Raw genomic sequence first — 22,667 nt, 5'->3', positions numbered from 1 at the left:
CCTGCGCAGGTGTATGAGCGCGTTTAACATATCTATAACATTTCAATAAACGTATGTATAATGAATATAAACAGTCAATACCATCAGGACAGCGTGTATGTGAGTGACGTTTACGTATGTTCTAAACAGGTTCAATAACCATAATAGTTCCACAAAACATAATTACACAACGATAAATTTGTCCAGAAAACGTGACCAAGGGTCACGTGCATAATCTTCGTGTGTTCAAGGAAATTAACCAAGAGCCATATCAGTCTATATAAAAGCATATAAGATATTAACGAATATATACTCAAGAGTCAAAACAATGAAAAGAATATTCTGCTGCCACAGCCCTAGAAATAAACAACGAATATTTTTTATAATCAGCTGCGTGTGTTCTCTATTTCACTGTTTAAGTATTTTTTTAAAATTATATTATTATTTTTAAATTAAATAGATTTAAACATAATTAACGACTCAGCCATCCTCATCATCATTTCATCATCGGATTGAAATGTAACAAAAGGAGACATACTTCCATGCAACACTGAGACAAACTTCTTTATATTTACTGTAGCTTTTATTCAGCCATCAAAATTCCCGGTACTTTCTCCGAGTCGCAACCTCTGTACTAGATTTTATGTCTCGGCCGTAGCGCCCTCTTCCCTCCCAGGACATAAAGCGACGCTTACATTCGAACGGATCCTTCCGGTAACTGACACTGTACTCTCTCGTCTAAAAACTTTCTCCCAAATATAACAAAACATTACAAAACCTTTGTTTATTGTTTGGCTACTTCGTTCAACAAGTCAACTTTGTTAATGTAAACATATTCTTATCTATTCAAAATTTCGAACCCACCTTTTATTTGTTTTAAGACTTTTTCACATTGTTTATCCAGTTATTTCACTTTAACCTTTTCCTATGTTTCAAATTTTTCTAAATATTGATTTCTTGCTTTTTGGCTTCGCTATGCAAACTGCATAACCAACTTTCTGTCATCGCAGGGCTTCTCTCTGCAATATTGCTAGATATTCGCGGGCAATCTCGAGAAAAAAAATTCGATGGATGCACACACGCAAATAGATTCATTGTGAAAGATTCGAGATTTCCAACATTGTCTAACGGAATAATTTTATTCAGCAATATGTGAGAGGATATGTCCAAGGTTGAAAAAATTGATAAAGGAAATACTAAACAATCCAATAGGAAAATAATGTTTTTTTTATAAATAGAATCGTCACAAAGAAAAAGTCAGTAATCGATCAGAGAGAACAAGGCTCGTCACTATTTCTTCACCGCTCGACAACCATCCACTACCCCCCGCGCCTTTGAGAAACGTAAAAACACAGAATAAAAATTTATAATCAAAAGCTGATTTGTCGGTGTGAAATAAAAGCAATATATTTTTTGTAGATCAACTGTGTTGTGATTTTTACTTCTCTGTTAGTGCGACAAAAGCAGATGTTGACATTTTATAGACCGGACAAACGTATTTTGAACAACCAGCCACAGCGAATACGTAACAATATAAATATGTAGGTAATCAAATAAAAATGCGTCTAAAAAACGTGTTTGGGAAGCATTCCTTATCTCGTACGAAAAATAGTATTTAAGTTGCGATTATAAAGTTGAAATAGGAAATAATAATAATGGTGCCACGGAAGTATGTATCTTACGAAACATCTTCCCAGTGTCAGTCGGTGTCAGTGCTATCTTATCTGACTGTAAAAGTCAATACTCACCGACTTTCATTTGTGTTTGACAGTTAAGAAAAGGAACGGCGATAAAGATTAAATGTATTTCTGCTGTGTTTAAAAAATGACAACACACTGATATAAGAATAACATAAATATAGCAATATATCTTTTATTCTCGGTGATGTCTGTGAATGGTTGTTTGTTAGGAGGGAGATGCGATCAGCGAGAATAAATGCCTGAACAGTAATGGTGCCTACATTGAGGCTATATGCAAAAGTATCTATTGCACATTTATTTTACCACTGTATTATTAAGTATTTATCTGAAAAATTAATATTATATTTTCAAAATGCTAATGCGTGATTTGTGTTGTATTTTTGCTGCGTTTAAAGAATGACAAAACATCGAAACTATAACAATATATTTTCATTGTCGGTGATTGAATGGTTGATTGTTACGAAGGAGATGCACGCACGGGAATTCGACCGGTTCATTCTTCTCAGGCCCAAATCATCAACCAACAACAGTATCCTTTTTCGGTTTTTATTATAAAACCATTTCTGACCACAAGAAACGCATATTTGAGGATGCTATTGCCACTGTAGCCATACGCCAAATACGTCTGATTCGGGCATTGTGGTTTCACTGGATTGGCCTAACTTTGATTACATCTATGTAACCCTTTGCTGAAAATAACCATTTTAAACATCATATTTTTATCTTTTCTTTTTGACAATTGATCAAGATTGTTGTTTTTTCACACAGTTGCCTGTGTAAGGTTTATAATTTTATTCAAATGACTTTTTGGCACATTTGATAATTATTTTATTGTTCTTGCAGGTATACGCTTTTGTCAAACTGACTTCTCGGTACACACAGCCTAGGTATTAAATAAGATGTCAAGTTCATAATATTTATTCAAATAATGTTTTGGTACATTTAATAATTATTATTTTTCCGTTTGCATTTGTTGCCGTGGTGATTTCTCGATACACACAACCTATGTTATGTAGTAGGTCGAACACAAGAAAGTATTTGTTAGTTATTTATCTGTCTATCGATCTTTATATTTATCTATGTGTATTATCGATATATCTCTCAATCTAGTTATCTATCTATTTCTGTATCTATCAAACTCGATCTACCTATCTAACTGAAGAGATAAACAAGAGATGAATACGAAGAATGTTGATAAAACTGTCAAAATATAATAAAATCATATCATAGACAAGTTTACAGGAAGTATCCGATCAGCTAACGTTACGTTGTACTAGTTAGCCGAGAAGAATAATTGGAGTTGGAATTTGGACGTTGAGCAGGGTGAACGGTTTAACAGGTCGTTTCCCCTTCACTGGGGGGAGGGAGCTGACGTGTTTTAGAATAGAGACCTAGAATTAACCACTCAAGCAAAAATATTCACTTTCCATTCTTCTGCGATCGACACATGGAAAGTGAATAAAAATTATATAAAATAAAATCGGTTTTCTTGGAAGTGAATGGATATTCGTTCAAACAGGTTCCAGCATCCTCTCTAAGAACAAGATGAATTTCAGGTGAACCAAGATCAACGACGCATGAAAACGACGCATATGAACATTTAGACGATCATAGCATTGGAACATAAATAGACTGCAATAACATAACTTGGGGTTCAGACAGTGAAGAACCACCATAGACATTTAGTGACGCGTACACACATAATGATGAACCCTTCTACACAAGTCAAGGACGTATCCCTGCATGGTGATATGGTACCCCATTACATAACACCTAGATATCCAACATAAATATTTAAATCGAACAAAACAATAAAAAGACAGAAATCATTAATCGAAAAGCTCTACTATGTGGCTTTTGTTACCGAAGCTATCGAGCACCAATGTGGAAGATGAGAGGAACTTGATTTCAGGTTTCGGATTTTTTTTTTAGATGACAATTTAAAAATCTACGTTATTTAGTTATATATATATTATCAGACTACTGTTCTTATTTTAGATGTTGATGTAACTTTCGGCCTTCTCATGCGTGTCTTGCCGAGTTCGGGGATCTTGTTATTTTATTGTGAATCTCTATAAAAGCCTTTATTTAATCAATGGGGGTAGCTTGCTCTCGTTCCGTCAACCATGACTGGATGTCAGTCGTAAGTAATTCGTAATTTTATTCTTAGTATTTATTTTACTAAGGATTGAACCTTCAACTCTCAGAAGACTATCACTTAGAAATAATAACTTAGCACTTTTATCCGTGGCACTTCGGACCCTTGCGCAACGGATGTTATTTTCAAAACTTGTCTGTAAGGATCCGTGAGAATTTCTTCTAGAGTGGTGCAATCAAAATTTTCCTTGCGTTAAAAACCGACATTATATTTAACTAGGCACCGCCAAAAATGGCCGCAAAATCAAGTTGTTGTTGTTTTTTAAAACTAAATTACATTTATTAAAATCCATTATTTCTGAGTAACTTTTTTTTTCCAGAAAGATAAAACCCTGAATTTTATCATATAGAAAACAGAATAATGTAAAACTTTTTCTACTATTTTTAATTAAATTTTAAATGTTAAATTTTCCCAAAAAGTTAACAATTGACATTTTTTGTCTTGCACAAAAAACGTACATAAATATTTAAAAAAAAGGTTTTTGAAATAATTAATTTATTTATTTATTGTCTAACTAAGATTTAGGATGATTTTCTAAGAGAATATGCAAAAATATTATAATATAAGTACCTGAATTTCAAATAATTCCACTTATTCATATAGCTAACCAGATTTCGCGTCAATTTCGCGACTCTGTTTACGTTTGTGTCTGATAAGGAGAAAACTATGGAAGACCAAACAGGCCAAAAAAACTTATTTTTCAGTGACGAAAATTTCAATGTATTATTAAGCTGAGGCTGGCCAGTACCAGATGGGTGACCATTTGTATGAGTTTGGTTTTTAATGTGTATGTGTGTGGGGGCCAGACTCCCCAAAATGGGGTGGGGGCAATTTAAAGCAGAATAAAAAAAAATTATTTCAGCGCGTTTGGCCCACCGTAGTCGAAAGGCGGCAAACGTTTTCAAACGGGATCGAAAAAAATGATGCTATTTTTAACACAAAGGGCACAATATTTATCGAATTTTTTTTTGTATCGATTATTCAAAGCATGCCCTGTTTAATAATGGTCATGCATTATTCGGCTCGCTAAAAAAAAATTGTTAATTTATTTATCAAAAATTTTAAAATGGCTTTTTTCGTATAAATATTAAAAAAAATTTTTTTTTGTTTTGCTTAACTTAAATTAATTATTTTACTTAACATATTCACCGAATTTCACACTTCAAAACTCAAAAGCGGGATAATTAAACACAATCGAAGTTCTGATATTCAGACGTCAAAATAAGGTATGCAAACAAGTTTTTTTTTTTTTTTTTTTAAATCTATAATTCTGTCCCTTACAACAACACAATATGTTTTGTTCAGTTTCAGATGATTATTTTAAGCATATTTGTTTCCACTTCAAAACAAGGGGGGGTTTTGTAAGCAAAAAAAAATATATATATATAAATATCGTTTATGAAAAATAAGTACACTGTTATAAAGTTCATTCTTCTCCTAATAATCGCTGAAAATTTCGTATTGATCGGATAATTACCTGATTTTTGGTAGATTTTTAAAAAGACGGTCCGTCAAAAAGTACTGACCTGCCCCCCCCCCAGTTTTGGCGGTGCCTATATTTAACTCTGTTCTTAGCAGTAATGAGTCTTTTGTAGGAATAATTGGGCGCGTCTTAAATCAGTGCGCTTAGCGATGTAAGTACAATAACAGTTTAAAGCCGGGCCGACCGAGGTTCTCAAAGGCATACGAGGACACATATAATAATAAAAAAAGAAATGGCCGACGAAAACGCATTCATCTCAATACAAGCACGTTCAACATTCATTCCGACTTATTTCTACTATTTCTTTTGTTGTTGTTGTTGTTGTTGTTGTTGTTATTATTATTATTATTATTATTATTATTATTATTATTATTATTATTATCATTATTATTATTATTATAAACTTCTTTTACTAAGCAGAAAATGCTTCTCTTGGCATTGTCGATAAGTTTTAGCGAATTCTTATTCATTCGTGTTGGCAGAATAAGTACACGTCTTTCTTTTGCCGTTTTATTTTATTTTATTTGCGTCGTGCAATAAAAAATCATTTGAAAAGCCAACCTTAATCGCCGTGTTATAACGTGTATGCGTGGATCAGTGAGATCTGCTTCTTTTTACGCCCTCTTCCCCACCTTTTACTACACGTGCCGGGCATGCGCAGTAGCAATGAGTGGAGATGACGGCGAATTCAAGCACACAAACATTCACGCACGTGTAAGCGGGCATGTGCATCACTCACCATCTAAATATGATTTATATCACGCTCTCAGTCGCTGAAACCACACACACACACACACACACACACACACACACACACACACACACACACACACACACACACACACACACACATATATGCCCTTTACGCTAACCCTTCCCCCCACACAAACACACACACACATATATGCCCTGTATCTAAATACAGTACAGTGAGTTTTCTAGTCAGAAATATGACTTTTTTAAAAAAGTATATTTATAGCTCTATATAATTCGATATTAAACTAGATCCTTTAATTCGCATTTAACTTCTAAAAAATTCAAATCAATAATATATTTACTCTTTACTTGTTTTTGCATACGCAGTAATATGTTGCTACACATTCATGAGCATGTTTCGGTCTGCCAGTTACAAGTAACTAGGGACCTCTTCAGGCGATACAGCTTATACGAAATCAAAGTTTGTAATATATATATATATATACATATATATATATATACTAGACAGCCTGTGACCCGTTGGGTAAGTATATGTTATAGCTAGAATTAACGTACAAAAGTTCAAGTGAGTATGGGAGTATATTCCTCATCAGGCATACTCTTGTTCCTCGTTTTGGGCTCGTGCTAGCGTTATATACAGGGTGTCCACAAAGTCTGGCTATATTATGTAGCCAGACTTTGTGGAAGCATCCTGTAGATTATGTAGCCAGACTTTGTGGGCATCCTGTATATATATATATATATATATATATATATATATATATATATATATATATATATATATATATATATATATATATATATATATATATATATATATATATTAGGTTGTCCGGAAAATAATGGCCAATTTTAGAGAAAAAGGATTTATTAATCAAATAGGTGACACTAGACATTGAAATTAGTCAAAGTATGATCCTTGAACAGCCATGCATTTTTGCCATCTATCAACTAGATAATTTATGCCTCGTTGATAAAAATTCTTTGGCTTAAATGCTTAGAAATCTTTGAAAAAAGATTCAACCTCTGCATTAGATCTGAAAGTTTTGTTGCTTAAAAAAGCGGCTAAATGCTTGAAAAAATGGTAGTCCGTGGGTGAAAGATCTGGAGAACAAGGAGGATGTGGTAAAGTTTCGTATCCCAAGTCTGTGAGTTTCTGCAGTGTCATTCTCGCAACATGAGGCCGCGCATTATCGTGGAGCAGGATTGGACCACGCCTATTCTCTAATGCAGGTCTCAATTTTTGTAAATGATGATGCATTTCTTCGAGTTGATTGCAGTAAACCTCTGCCGTGATGCTCTGATTAGCATCCAGAAAGTTGTAATGAATAACACCAATTTCACACCACCAAACAGTCAGCATAATCTTCTGTTGGTGAAACTTTGGCTTTGGAAAATGTTTGGTTGGTTCATCACAATCAAGCCATTGACCTGATTTTTCCGATTATCATAAAGGATCCACTTTTCGTCACAAGTGACTATTCGGTCAAGAAATGGATCATTAATGTTTCGCAAAAAGAGCATCGAACACACTTCAAAACGTCGAGCTTGTTGATTTTCATTGAGCTCATGTGGGACCCATTTGTCGAGCTTTTTCACCTTGCCAATTTGCTTCAGATGGTCTGACACTGTTGAACTGCTGACACCAAGTTCCCGAGAGATTTCCCTGACACTTTGCCATGGGTTTTGCTCAACAATGGCTCTCAAATTTTCATTGTCAAGATTAGATGGCCGTCCTCTACCTTCTTCATCTTTAAGGCTCTCATCACCACTACGAAATTTCTGAAACCACCTTCGTACTGTTCTATCTTCTATCTCCCCATGCCCTATTGATATTTGAAGTTGTTTGAGAAGCATTGTTACCAAGCTTAAACTCATGCAGGAAAAGTAATCGTAATTCTTCTTTGCTCATATTCCAAATTATGGGCTCATTCGCTCATAAAACGTTTTCTGAAAGAAAAAAGTAAGAAATTATTAAAGAGCACATATAAATCAATAATCATGTTGATGTTTACCTGAAATATAATAAAAATCCTATGATAAAATCCAATTTCAAAACAGACTTCCTGAAATGGCCATTATTTTCCGGACAACCTAATATATATATATATATATATATATATATATATATATATATATATATATATATATATATATATATATATATACACATACACACGCACGAGCGCGCATGTATATATATACACACACACACACACACACACACACACACATATATATATATATATATATATATATATATATATATATATATATATATATATATGTGTGTGTGTGTGTGTATATATATACAGGATCCCCACAAAGTCTGGCTACATAATCTACAGGATGCTTCCACAAAGCCTAGCTACATAATGTAGCCAGACTTTGTGAACGTGGTTTAGATACTGTATAATTTATTGAAATCAATAACTAATCAAGTATGAAATATAAGTAATTTAAATACGTAAAAAATAATTAAATATTAACAGATTTCAATCATTATAGCAACCAATCTGCTAGAAATATTTTGATGTCAATCCCAAGAATAAGAATACAGCTGCCTGCAAGCAGTGTCAAACCATCACATCAAAGGGTGGCAAATCAATAAAAACGTTTAAACCATCTTACAAGATGCAAAAGTTGCAGATTAGAAAAGGAAAAACAATGAATATTCAGGGACAAACATTAAAAGTGGTAGCAACTATGATCCTCAAGCAAAACACGAAACTACTCGATAAGAAAAAAATTGGGATATTAATGACCACAGGCCGCAAGGGATTCATTATCTGATAGGAGAAATGATTGCTGTTGATGTCCAATTGTATCCTGTAAAATCTGATACTGGATCTAACAAGCTTGGTGCAAAACTTTCTCTAAATTACAGTATTCCCTCAATAAAATAGTTCACTAAAAATATAATTGCTAAAATATTTACAAAAGTAAAAACAAAAATGTAATCATCACTTCATGAAATTAGCATTTCTTTGCCTACAGACATTTGAAAGCTGCTACAAATAATGCACCATTTCTGAGTGTGACAGGTCATTGGCTTTCAAATGCCTTTGAACAATGCAGGACTGTGCTTAGAGTTGTTCCATTTTCTGGTACACAGGTGCAAAAATAAGTGAAGAATTGCACAGTGTTCTTAATGAGTATAAAATCTTCAAAGTTTGTTTTAGTCTTGCGGGATTCAGTAACAAATATGGTTGCTGGTGTCGGGGATGTGGTTTAGAATTACTATTATACTTCATACATTCATTGCAAATCTCAATAAGACATTATTTTCTCAACAGACTATTAAAACAATCATTACAACTAACAATAATACGGTCTCTCACTTTAATTAATTTTCATTAGCAATTAGCAAATTAACTTAAATACATGATTCGCTTCATTTGGAAAAAAAACAAACGCATTCAGGATGTAACCACACGGTTGAATTCAATATTATATGCTAAAAAGAAATTTAAAACAACGAAAGGCTCTTGTAATGTCTGCTGTTGATAATAAGATTCCTACCTTAACAACTTACCAATGGAGACTTGTTCGAAAAATTGTCCAATTATTGAGTCCATTCGAAAAATTGTCCAATTATTGAGTCCATTCGAAAAATTGTCCAATTATTGAGTCCATTTGAAAAAAAAAATCACCAAAGAAGCAAGTAACAGAACTTCTACTATATTAATGATAATACTTACAATTTTAGCTTTGAGGTTATTTCTTTCAAAAGTTGTTCAATCTAATTCTGATATTTCTGACTTCAGTGGAATCCTTTTTACCACTGTTGAACAATTCAATGAATCAATGGAAACAACATTTTCATCCTATCTAAATGATAAAAACTTATGTCTACTTTCCTAGATCCAAGATTCAAATTTAAATTTCAAAAGAATGACATGAAAAACACTATTAAGAATTGGATTCCACATCTACTTTCTATTGATGATAATGAATCAGAATCAACAGGATAACATTTCTTCAAGCTCTGTTGAAGGTGAAGAAGATTAAAGTGAAAGTAAAACTGTATCTATTTCAAGTCTGTTTAATGAATTAGTTTAAATATGCCTCCAATAATAAATCAAAACTTAAAGTAGGTAGGAACTGAGTAACACCTGGAGACTGCAACTATCAGGTTGACAAGAAAGTTCTTGCAGTTTTTAACTTTGAAATTCAGATGAACATATTTCGGCTCAAAAAAAATTTTATTGATCAAAATAAGCACCATCAAAGTCAAAACATTTTTGCCGACACAAAACAAGTGTATTTATGCCAGTAACGTAAAAATCTTGCGTTTTGATGGCAATGAAGTCACTAAAGGCGTTTTGATATCGCTTAGGTTTTTGAAGCATTTCTTATGCAGAAAGTTGTCGAGATGCTTGAAAATTTGGGAGTCGGTAGGTGAGAGGTCTGGAGAGTATGGCTGATGAGGCAGAGTTTCGTAGCCCAATTCGTTCAACTTCTGTAGAGTCGGTTTAGTAACGAGCGACCAGGCATTGTTATGAAGGATAATTGGATCGTTTCTGTTTACTAATGCTGGGTGTTGTTGTCGAAGTTTCTGATGCATTTCATCCATTTGTTGACAGTATTCTATCATGGTTTCGTCTGCATTAAAAAAACTGTAATAGGTGAGACTAGTCATAGACCAGCAAACAGTTAGCATGACCTTTTGATGCAATTCTGGCTTTCGGAATTGTCGTGAAGTTTTGTCAGTGTCTAACCACTGAGCTGAGCATCACCGGTTGTTATAAAGAACCCACTATTTATCGCAAGCCGCAACCCGGTCGAAAAATGGGTCGTTTTTGTTGCATAAAAGAAGGGAAGATGACACTTCATTTGGTTGTCGTTCCATCTGTGAGGCACCCATTTATCAATTTTTTTTTGTCTTTCCAATCTATCTCAGGTGGTTAGAAATCGTCGTATACGTTAGTCTAATTCAGAAGCAAATCCTCGAATAGTTGTGCATGGATTGGCTTTGACTAAAGTTCTTGATTGATCGTTGTCAACATCCGATGGCCGACAACTACGCTCATCATCTTCAAGACTCTCATCGCTGCCATAAAATCTGTGCATCATGTGTGTGTGTATCTCTGTGCATCTGTGCATCTGAGTAAGCTTACTGGTAATAATGCTTTTCGTTTTTTGCATTGCTATTATATAATATAAATTTAAACAAACGAAATCATTTCAGTAATCGGGCGAAACTCTATTATTAAAGTTAATGTCTGGTTATGGCATTTGCTCTCGTTAGCGCATCTCTCAATTTGTCGTGAATAATCAATTTCATTATTTTGAGTTGCAATAAAATCCGAATTATTATAAATAATAAAAAAAAAATATGTACTCATCCACCAAGCGAAAATATGAATCAAACAATTCGTTTTCTCATTTGTATTCATAATGTTAAACTTTCGGAATAAGAAAATGCGCGTATTAATCAGTGAAACGCATTGGAAAGCGAAAGAAAATTAAGGCGTGTCTTTCTTCGTCTATAAAAGTTGAATTTGTGTGCCTTCGCTAATGTCATCGCGTTTAAAGAGTTTAATATAAATTATTTTTCTATCGATTTTTATGAACAGAGCAATAATAGGAAGTATATATATATATATATATATATATATATATATATATATATATATAGTTTTTAAAATGTAATTCTCCACTGACATGTGTTTCGTTGTCTACGACTCATCAGAGTGGCTGAATCTAGCGAGATTTGAAATCGGGACCCCATAGTAAGAAGCCTAAACTCTCACCACTCGTCCACCTCGCTGACTGTTCGGATATATCGCGATTTACGAAGTACAGATAATTCCCATCGTAATTAGAAGGCTTCGAACCATAACGAAAAGTCACCATAGATGGCTTAATGAAATTGACGAGACAATTTCTTTTCCAATTTTGCAAAACGCTTGCCTGTTAGGAACGACGGAAGTGTTAAGGTACAGTTTGAATGTCTAAAGTCAAAGGAATTCAATTGATGTCCAAAGAAAAAAAAAATCAACTAAAAACATCCAAAAGTTGAAACTACTATAAAAAAAAAAAAAAAAAACAACAACAACAACAACAACAACAACAACAACAACAACAACAACAACAACAGCAGCAGCAGCAGCAGCAATAACAACAACAACAACTACTGCTACTATAATAATAATAATAATAATAATAATAATAATAATAATAATAATAATAATAATAATTATTATTATTATTAATAATAATGAAAATATTATTATTATAAAATACATAATGCAGGATACCAAAAAAAAAAAATAGACACTGATAAAACGAACAAGACAGAAAAAGGAAAAGACAAGGTATAAAACGAGGAAAGCAAACTGGGAAGGGAAACAGTTACATATCATAAGGATGACAAAGTATGAGACTAACGAAAACACTTGGACATGGATAAAAAAGGAAATCTAAATAGAAAAACTGAGTCCCTAATAGCAGCCACACAACATAACTCGATTACAACCAACCACATCAAAGCAACGACCAATAAGACGCAATAAAACAGCAAATGCAGATTGTGTGGACAAAGAGACAAAACAATAAACCACATAATAAGCGACTGCAGCAAACTAGCCCCCCCCCCAAATATAATAGACACGATCAAGTGGGGAAGGCGGAACACTGGAAATTATTCAAGCAACTCTCCCTTGAACACCCAAGCAAATGGTACAAGCACAAAATGGCAGCAGTACTTGAAAACGGAAATCACAAAATCCTATGGGACATCGACTAAGCAAGAATACCGAATGTCATAATACATGGAACTGACTAGGAGATGGAATCAGAGGGATGGCTGAGAAGCTACAACGGATAACAATGATGAAAACGGCAGAAATATTGAGGAAAACCCTTGAATGCGGAAACTAATACAGATGAGCTACAGGCGCGGTGCTGGGCCTATGGAAACTGCTACGGGAGTAAAGTACAAAGAAACACCACATAGAATCAAGAAAACTGGAACTGTATCATTATAAGTTCCCCCCCAAGTGTTCGCATCAATCTATACCACATGAAATGTGTCCAGGAATATTAAACAAGGTGGAAAGATCGAGGAGAGACAGCATTTACTGGATCTCAACAAGATGAGTGCAAAAAGAACTGTGACTTTAGGGAGGTTTACTACCTCCGAAATTCTAGTGAAAACCGATGATCGCTAACAATGAGAAATAAATGCTAAACGGTTGTTGCGATAACGCAAATTAATTTACAAAGTTATCGACAGAGGTGGAGAGTACTGGAAATCTGGTAAGACTTGTTGTCGCTCAGACTCCAGGGAAAACCACAAGTTGTTATCGAAGAGAAATCTTTGATGGCCTGTGTGAAATAATAATAATAATAATAATAATAATAATAATAATAATAATAATAATAATAATAATAAATGGCTGAAATATTAAGGAAAACCCTTGAATGCGGAGAATAATTCAAGAATACAATATAATGAAGAAGCGTTACAGGGAATGAAGAACCCCATCATGCATCCCCTCCCATTGTTTCATCACCGTTCCCCCAATAGAAAAGTCATACCAAATAGCCAAGAAGAGCCAAGGAGGATGGAAAGACCGAGGAGAGAGCGCTGACCAAACCTCCGCTGGACAAGCGCGAAGAGAACTGAGACCTTGGGGAGGCTTAGTGCCACTCAAATTCCAGTATAGACCAATGGCCACTGCCAGCGAGAAATCAATGGAAAGAGGCTGTTGCGATGACGCAAATCTATTTGCAAATACTATCGAAGGAGGTGGAGAGAGCTGGACGTCTGGGGAGACTTGTTGTCACTCAGCTTCCAGAGAACACCACAGGTTTCCAATCAGATCGTTTGTTGACTTGTGTGAAAGCTCCATGTGAGCCGCCAATAATAATAATAATAATAATAATAATAATAACAACAACAACAACAACAACAACAACAATAACAATAACAATAATAATAATAATAATAATAATAATAATAATAATAATAATAATAATAATAATGATGATGATGATGATGCTAAATCCAAATTTAAATAGCTAGATTCTAAACAAAATCTCAAAACCTAGCTAAATTGGCAATACTCGATTTCATATGCCACCAGAAATGTTGTGTTTGTCTGCGCAGACTCAGAAGACGCCTTTCGATCTCCGCCGCGTGTGTGCATTGGAACGTGCTAGGCTAGTAACCTAGTACGTCGTTGGCTAACCCTAATTCGATTCGGCCGAAACCTAGGCTCGGTCAGCGTCTCTTCTTTGATGTGATGCGCTGCTTCAGACATTCTGACGCCAGCTATTTGAAAAGCTTTTAACATACCTAAGATATCGAACTGAAAATGGGGAAAATAGAGATTTTAAATCATGCCAGACAATTGAGGCTTGCTGTTAATTTCGCAGTGCTAGGTAAAAATGACACAGGTAAAAATAGTCACGGAGAAAATGCCCGGGTAAACATAGTAACGGAAAAAATAGTAACGGAAAAAAGGAAAAGTGGCACTTTGGTAACGAAAATTAGGACCGTTTAGTAAGTGCGTGGCTGTATCCCCTTACCTCTAGTTTAAAATTAGGATAAGACTCCTCCCGCACTATTTTAAAGTAAATATTTTAAAATAAGTATTTACACTGGTTGAGGGCACTAGGCTCCCACTCCTGCAGTTTTAAAAAAGCGGCTAGGCACCCATCCCACCCCACACGTTTGAAAAGATATAGGTACGGATAATAATGTCGGAAAAAATAGGGGATACAGTTTTGAAAGCCGGTTTATCATAATTTTTTGCTAAGTTTCCGACTACTTTTTGATTGGATTTGAAAGATTAAACCTTAAAGTTTATTTGCAAAAGGAAAAAAATATTTGTAAACGTGAAATAAAAAAAGTTATAATGAAAAATGTTTTCAGCTAAATTTTGTAGTTAAATAAATTCATTGTAAAAATCTTTTGAAAGATGAATATTAGTTTTCTGGAACTATTTAATAAATAATTAGTAAAGTCCTAAGATATTGAATTAAATAAAAAAATACCTTATTTGTACAAAAAATAGCTTAATTAGCACCCCCAAATCAAGAGATTCTGCCTTCGCACAAACCAAATCAAAACGAAGTCGTCTAAGAATGTATTCTACGGAAGCCCAAATGTCAGAAATTCAAAAGATTGCCTAAAAATGACGCCAAGCAGTTGTTAGGGGGAGTAGGAAGTGCTGGTTTTCTTCTTTTTTTTCTTCCCAGCTGTGCATCCGTACATTCCTATCGTGAACGTTCGTATAATGTTTACCATTTTTTAATTTAATTATTTTTCTGTGTTCCTACTTTTAAATTATTATTTTTTTTATTTTTCAAGATTATGTAAAATTATGTTATGCCGAAAATGACACGTTAATTGAAACAAGGAAAATATTATAATCTTACATATAAAAATTACGCGAAACATGTAATCTAAAAAAAACAAAAGTAGAAATATTTTTGCAATTATATTTTTTGTGTGAAAATATTAAATAAACAGTACTTAATGCAATGATAATATTGGTAGTTTGAGAAATTAATTTTCTTCGAGTTATATCGAACTCATTAATACGGACTTTAGGGGCTTTTTTTTTCGTAAAGTTCCCGAAAAAAATAATTTTCTTTTTTTATTGTTACAATTTAAGACTTTATTTTCATGAAAAGCAAACATGTATTCATTCTTGAAAACTATAACTTTAGTAAAGGCTTTTTTTTTTTTGTTTAAACAAAATAATACCTTTCCATTAACATTCAATTAAAATTAATGGGTTCATAATATTCCGTGATGATTATTTGATAAATACTGAAAATGTCATTAAAATTGGTTGATTACCTCATTTTTGGTGAATTTTTAAGTAAAGGGAGGGGTCAAAATGTTTGGGCATTTTCAGCATCAGCTATTTATTTGCACGTACCTAATCAGACGAGGGTGGGCATTTGCTTTTTATGTGGATTCTAGCAGCGAGCTGGAGGATAAATTTACCGACATCCTTAGTTTTAAAAAGGAGCTAGGCGATCATCTCTCACATGTTCTAAAATAAATATTTTAAAATAAGTATTTACTAACAAGGTAACAATCGCAACTGATTTTTATGTTTTCTTTAGGTGTGGCTTCTACACGATAAATAATTATAATATAAACAATATTGATGTAAAAGCACAAATCGTAGCGTGTTTAAGTGAATTAAATTACTATAATTGATTTCATAATTGGTAGCTAACATTAGGATTAGATCAGTTTTATTAGGTAAATGTTAAGATTGGCGGTTTAAACATTTTATTTTGAAAAGAAAATCGAATAAAATTAGTGCATTGATTCATTTGAATTTATTGTTGTTAAGTGGACTTGCTTACAACGTAAGTTTCTAATTTATTTATTTTTGGTGCTATTGTACATAAGGATAAAATCTACTTTCTTGTGGGTGATCACTTTGGCTATCACAACAGATTATTCTTATTGTTTTCATTCTCGAGTATATATCCGACACAGTTAGACACAGTTAATCAACCGAGAACCACATCACTCTATATAAAAGCATATAAGATATCAACGGATACACACCCGAGAGTCAAAACAATGAAAAGAATATGCTGTTGTCATAGCCGACACAATTAGACATAGTTAATCAATCGAGAATCACATCACTCTACATAAAAAAACATATAAGATATTAACTGATATATACTCCAAACTCAAAATAATGGAAAAGAATATGCTGTTGTCATAGCCCTAGTGATTGCGTATGAAGAGTATGAACAAAAAGAAAAAACGAAAACAAAAACAAAAAACAAAACAAAAAAGAAAAAAATGTTTTAGAATTTAGCCTATGAATCATTTTTTTTTTTTTTAATAAATTTAATGTAAAATTATCAACCACATTCTAACCAAGTAGTGTCTGAACAACAATGCAACCGTTTTGGGGGGTGGGTGGGGAGAGGAAGGCTTGCAACGCGAATTTAGCTTAGTGGTACGATTAAAGGAAGGTTTCGGAGAGTTGCTTCCATCCAGACTTAACGTTATTGATAAACCCAACTACCAACCATAAGACTGGGTGGTATTAGAGGTTTTATTTTAACTCCTCCTAACAAATCACAAATAATTTATCTCCATTATTTATCTCTCTTCTCCCTAAAAGGAAAATCTTATTGTATGCCTTTAAAACGCTATTTAGTTAGACATATGACCAGAAATGAATGATCATTTTTAAATTAAATTTATATGCGAAACTGATTTTACATTTTAAATTCTCTTAAGAAACCAATTGTTTTTACAGTTGGAAGTGGGTCAAAGTTTATTCACACATAGCAAAATAAAAAAAAACAAACTATTATTTATAATTTTAAATGTTAATTTCTATTGCATATAATCAAATAATTTTTTTAAATATATAATTAGGTTTTTGCTTTCAAGGAATCAAATGAACCTTTTTTTAATAATGGGAATGATTTATTTTAAAATAGCTTTTAAATAGTTATTTTTTTTTTATAAAAATAACTATTTAAAAATTATTATTATATTTTTTTCTTTTTGTTTGAAAATATTGTTTAAATAGATTAATTATATTGAAAACATTTTTAAATACATTTTCCTTTTCAAATAGTTCAATAGTTTTTTTTTTATAAATACACATGTAGCAAAATTTAAATATATTAAACATCTTAGTAATAATGTATCCGATTATTTGCTTTTTATTCGACTGCATGACTGATTCTCACGTGTTCGAATGAATAAATAAAAAACAAAAAAATTCCAACCTCAGATTTCAATACCGGAAAGGCCATGAAATGTATCCTCCTTAACCTATAATTGTTTTTCACAAGCTTTTAAGTGTGTTCAAACGTAATCGCCTAAAAAGAAAAATCTCATGGGGGGGGGGCTTTAAATGAATTTTGATTAATTCGATAAGCTTCTCATATTTTCCCTTCATGAACAAGGTAGAACACTACAGCTTTATTTTAAAACTTTTATTGAAAAATCAATTCAAGTAACTTGATTATGTAACAGAGCTGACATCAATTCAATGTAGCCGCCTTCAGCCTCAATCACTGCCTCGATATGGGTCCAAAACTGGGAGCATGCCTGTTCCACAAGCACCGGCAGAAGCTCGGCAAATACTTGGCGGATGGCGACGATCAGGCTGGCTTTGGTGTTGTGGGAGGTCATGTTGGTGATGTTCTCAACGTATGATCAAACGAAGTAGTCCAGCGGGTTCAGATCGAGGAAGGAAGAGGTCCAGTGAGAGAAGGGTACAAAGTCGTAGCACTCCTTCTGAAGCCAATCCTGGGTTTCTTTGGACTTCTGGGCCAGCGCTGAGTCCTGCTGCCACACCCAGGATCTGCCAGCACCACCTGATTGCACCAGAGGATCACCACACACTTCAACACATCCAGGTACACTTTGGTGCTGACTTTCAAGACGACTTCGAAGATGTGGGGTGGCATGATGTGGCCCTCACTTGAAACCACACCAGAGACCATAACCATGGGTCATCCCATGCTTTGAGCTGTGCATTCAAGTGTTGAACCGTTCGAATTTGTATTTTGAGGGTGTTGGCAATGTCCCTGTTGTCATAATTTGAATCGGTAGAGAGCATTAGTTGTTAAGCTGCGCATCTCCGCTCTCGCTCGTTGAACATTGTAGCACTTTCAGACATGATTAGAAGGCTCCTATCGCTTTTAGGATTTGTATGCAACTGGGAAACTAGTAGAGGGTCTGCAACAAAAAAGAAAACCGGTTTTGATTAAGCGGAACTGGAATCATGTTGTATTTTCTATGGCGACAATTTTATTGTTCCATGCTATATTGTATCTATGATTTTAATAAACTCGTTGTGAGATATTGATCCATATTTCTTTCCTTCTAAGCAGTTTTCATATTTATCCACTTTTGACATTTTCTGTTGCCAGTTTTACCGTTGCCATATATAATTTTAGTAAAAATGGAACAGGAAAAATGGCAAAAATTAATTAATTAAAAAAATGAAACGAGGAAAAGATATAGATGAAAATCACACGAGATTATCAAAATCTGGAATACAAATCATAAGGAACATGAATATATAAGTTTGTCAAATCTATCTATCTATCTATCTATCTATCTATCTATCTATCTATCTATCTATCTATCTATCTATCTATCTGTAAAATTGAAAGTGTCTGTCTGTGTACATTTCCCTACGCAATAACTCTATCAATTTTCAGTCTACAGACTCGAAATTTGATATACAGGGTACTGAGATTTGAGAAAATCTATGTGATCGGTTTTCAGCCAGAAATTTGGCGATTAAGGGATCAAAGTTCAACGATTTGACCTTTGAGAACTCTACCAAACTCCTCCGACAATTTTGGGTCTAAACACTTGAAATTTTAGATATAAGTTCCTTGGACATGGATCTAACTTAATAACTTGATTTGAGCCCAAAAACAATAAATTTTAAGGGGTCACATTAGGGGTCAAATTTTTAAAAAAATTGACCTCTTCGGTCTCTACAAAATTACTCAGACAATTTCTGGTCTAAACATTTGAAATTTTACGTAAAGGGTATTCAGAGATAGGGCATGGACCTAACTTAATAACTTGATTTGAGCCCAAAACAATAAATTTTAAGGGGTCATAATAGGGGTCAATGTTAAAATATTGACCACTTTTTTTTTCTTTGCTCAACATACATCTCCAAATATCCGGGCAACGCCGGGCACCTATGCTAGTATATCTATAAAAGTGAACGTGTCTGTGTGCCTGTGTTTCTGTCTGTGTGTCTGTGTACATTTCCCTACGCAATAACTTTATCAATTTTAAGTCAACAGACTCAAAATTTGCTATACAGAGTACTGAGATTTAGGAAAATCTTTGTGATCCGTTTTCGGCCAGAAATTTGGCTGTTAAGGGGTCAAAGTTCAACGATTTGACTTTTGAGAACTCTACCAAACTCCTCCAACAATTTTTGGTCTAAACACTTGAAATTTTAGATATAAGTTCCTTGGACATGGATCTAACTTAATAACTTGATTTGAGCCCAAAAACAATAAATTTTAAGGGGTCATAATAGGGGTCAAATTTTTAAAAAAATTGACCTCTTCGGTCTCTACAAAATTACTCAGACAATTTCTGGTCTAAACATTTGAAATTTTACATAAAGGGTATTCAGAGATAGGGCAAGCTTTTTAATCGGTTTCAGTAGAAAATTTTTAGTTACCAATATATAAATGTATGTATGTATGTTTGCATGTCTGCCTAAAACTTTCGACAGAGGCGACGGATTTTACCAAGATCAGTGTCGTTTTGAAGTCGACCTTTCATACGACAAATATCGAAAAATTGGCTAAAATCATTGACATCTTCACCTTCAACTAGGCACTTTTCTACGGGGGGGGGGGTCGATTTTTCGCCGATATTTTTGAAAGATATCCTCTCTTTTCGATTGTCTAGCCTTAATGTAAACATAAGTCGCTTCAGGTTTGGCAGTGGTCGTAACCACGAAGACATCAAGTTTTTTTCCCCGTTCTTTTCATCCTTCGCGGTACGGGTTCGAGCCTGCCTTCCTACTACCACTTTTTCTTTTGCTCAACATACACATCCAAACTCCCGGGCAACACCGGGCACCCATGCTAGTATATCTATAAAAGTGAAAGTGTGTGTGTGTGTGTGTGTGTGTATGTGTGTGTGTGCGTGTGTCTGTGTGTAGTCTAAAGACTCGAAACTTGATATACAGGGTACTGAGATTTGGGGAAAACTTTGTAATCCATTTTCGGCTAGAAATTTGGCTGTTAAGAGGTCAAACTTCAACGATTTGACTTTTGAGAACTCTACCAAACTCCTCCAACAATTTTGGGTTTAAAAACTTGAAATTTTAGATATAGATTCCTTGGACATGGATCTAACTTAATAACTTGATTTGAGCATAAAACAACAAATTTTAAGGGGTCATAGTAGGGGTCAAAGTTAAAAATAAAATTAACCGCTTTTTTTTTTTGCTCAACATACATACGGGCAACGCCGGGCTGAAATGCTAGTTAAAAATAAATGAATACCTATTTAAAAGTAGATAAAGACTTTCAGTAACCCCCTTCCCCCAATAAGATTTTACCTTTTTCTAGTGATTACGTCTGAGCATCCCGATTTTTTTTTTTTTTTTTTTAGAATTTCAAATAGATGATTGATCTATGCTATTAATAAAATTCTAAATGTTTATTTATTTATTTACGTGTGTATATATATACCAATAAAACTTTCGAACGGATGCACCGAATTGAAAACTTCTTCCCCCCCCCTGAAGGTGAGAGTCCCTAGATTGTCCTTATCTATATATGGTTCGTAACGAACAACGCCGAGTCACACAAAAAGCCCGAAATAAAGGGTTTGAGGTTGTTTCGTGCATTGTTACCTGCTCATGTCAACGGAATTTAGCACTGTCTGTATACAGTCGCGGTAACATCTTTTGGTTTCCGGACAGGACTTGTGGCGCAATGGATAACGTGTCTGACTACGGATCAGAAGACTCTATCCTGGTAAGTTCGTAATGATTTTTACGGTCAGTTTATCCAACATTTACTCATTATCCTTATCGTTAGTTAGGGTATTTTTGTTTTTTCGGTTATTTTGTTTTCTGCATATGGAAATTTATTCTACTCCGAGTTCACAGGGTAAGGACTGATGGTAAGAGGATGTTGAGTGTACTTGATGTTGAGTGTACTTGATGTTGAGTGTACTTGATGTTGAGTGTACTTGATGTTGAGTGTACTCGATTTTGTGTTTGACTCAGCGTTATGTGTGCCGACACGACGCAGCCGCTAGTTCCTAATATAAATCCAACATAAAATGATCCACCATTTTCGGTCCGATTGTAGGGTTAGCTATGCTTTTTTATTCTTTATCCTAAAATGTTCAACTGGAAAGTTGAAAAACCACGCGAAATTGGCTTAAAAAGTAAAACAAAATGCAGATTTGATCTCTTATAGCAAAAAAAAATCTTATCGCAAGAAAAAGAACAGTTTAACAGTTCTCAAATCTTATAAAGGCCTGGGAATGATGAGATCATTTAACGTTAAATCGCGCAGCAAATTTTATGCTCGCCATTGCCACCACCAATCACGATCAATGATTTGTGGTTTGTTAACTTGCTCTAAATAACTTTTAAGATTAAAATATTTTCGTTTTTTTTTTCAGTTTATTTGTTATTATTACTTTTATTTTTCAAAATAGAATCAACGTTCAAGTGGGCAATCATTAAGATTCGCGTCGATAACATATTCTTCGGAAAGACGATTAAAGTTTTTTATAGGCGATAACAATTGCTTTTTTTCTTAAGATTATGACATGATAAACGTTTTGTATTATTACTTGGCATAGGAAAATTTTTGCGTCATAATCGATACAAAAACAATCATTGTTATTATATGAATATGTAATTTATTCAAAGATTAATTTTGATGTTTATAATACTGGTCAACAAAAATTTGTTTCCTGCGTTATTTCAGCTAATTTAGGACGAATCTGATATGCTGAATCACGGCTACCGAGAGTGGAGACCGGTGACGATGGCAGCATAACGCCATTTTCAGATTAACATGTAGGTAAAGGATTCCTAAAGTTTCCGATGTTTAACCACGTGGCCATAAAAAATATTTTTCGGTGCCTTAGATTGTG

The sequence above is a fragment of the Euprymna scolopes genome, chromosome 23 (assembly GCF_053919585.1).
Source record: "Euprymna scolopes isolate OS-2025 chromosome 23, ASM5391958v1, whole genome shotgun sequence".
Lineage (NCBI taxonomy): Eukaryota > Metazoa > Mollusca > Cephalopoda > Sepiida > Sepiolidae > Euprymna > Euprymna scolopes.
Note: the sequence above shows the minus strand (reverse complement) of the source record.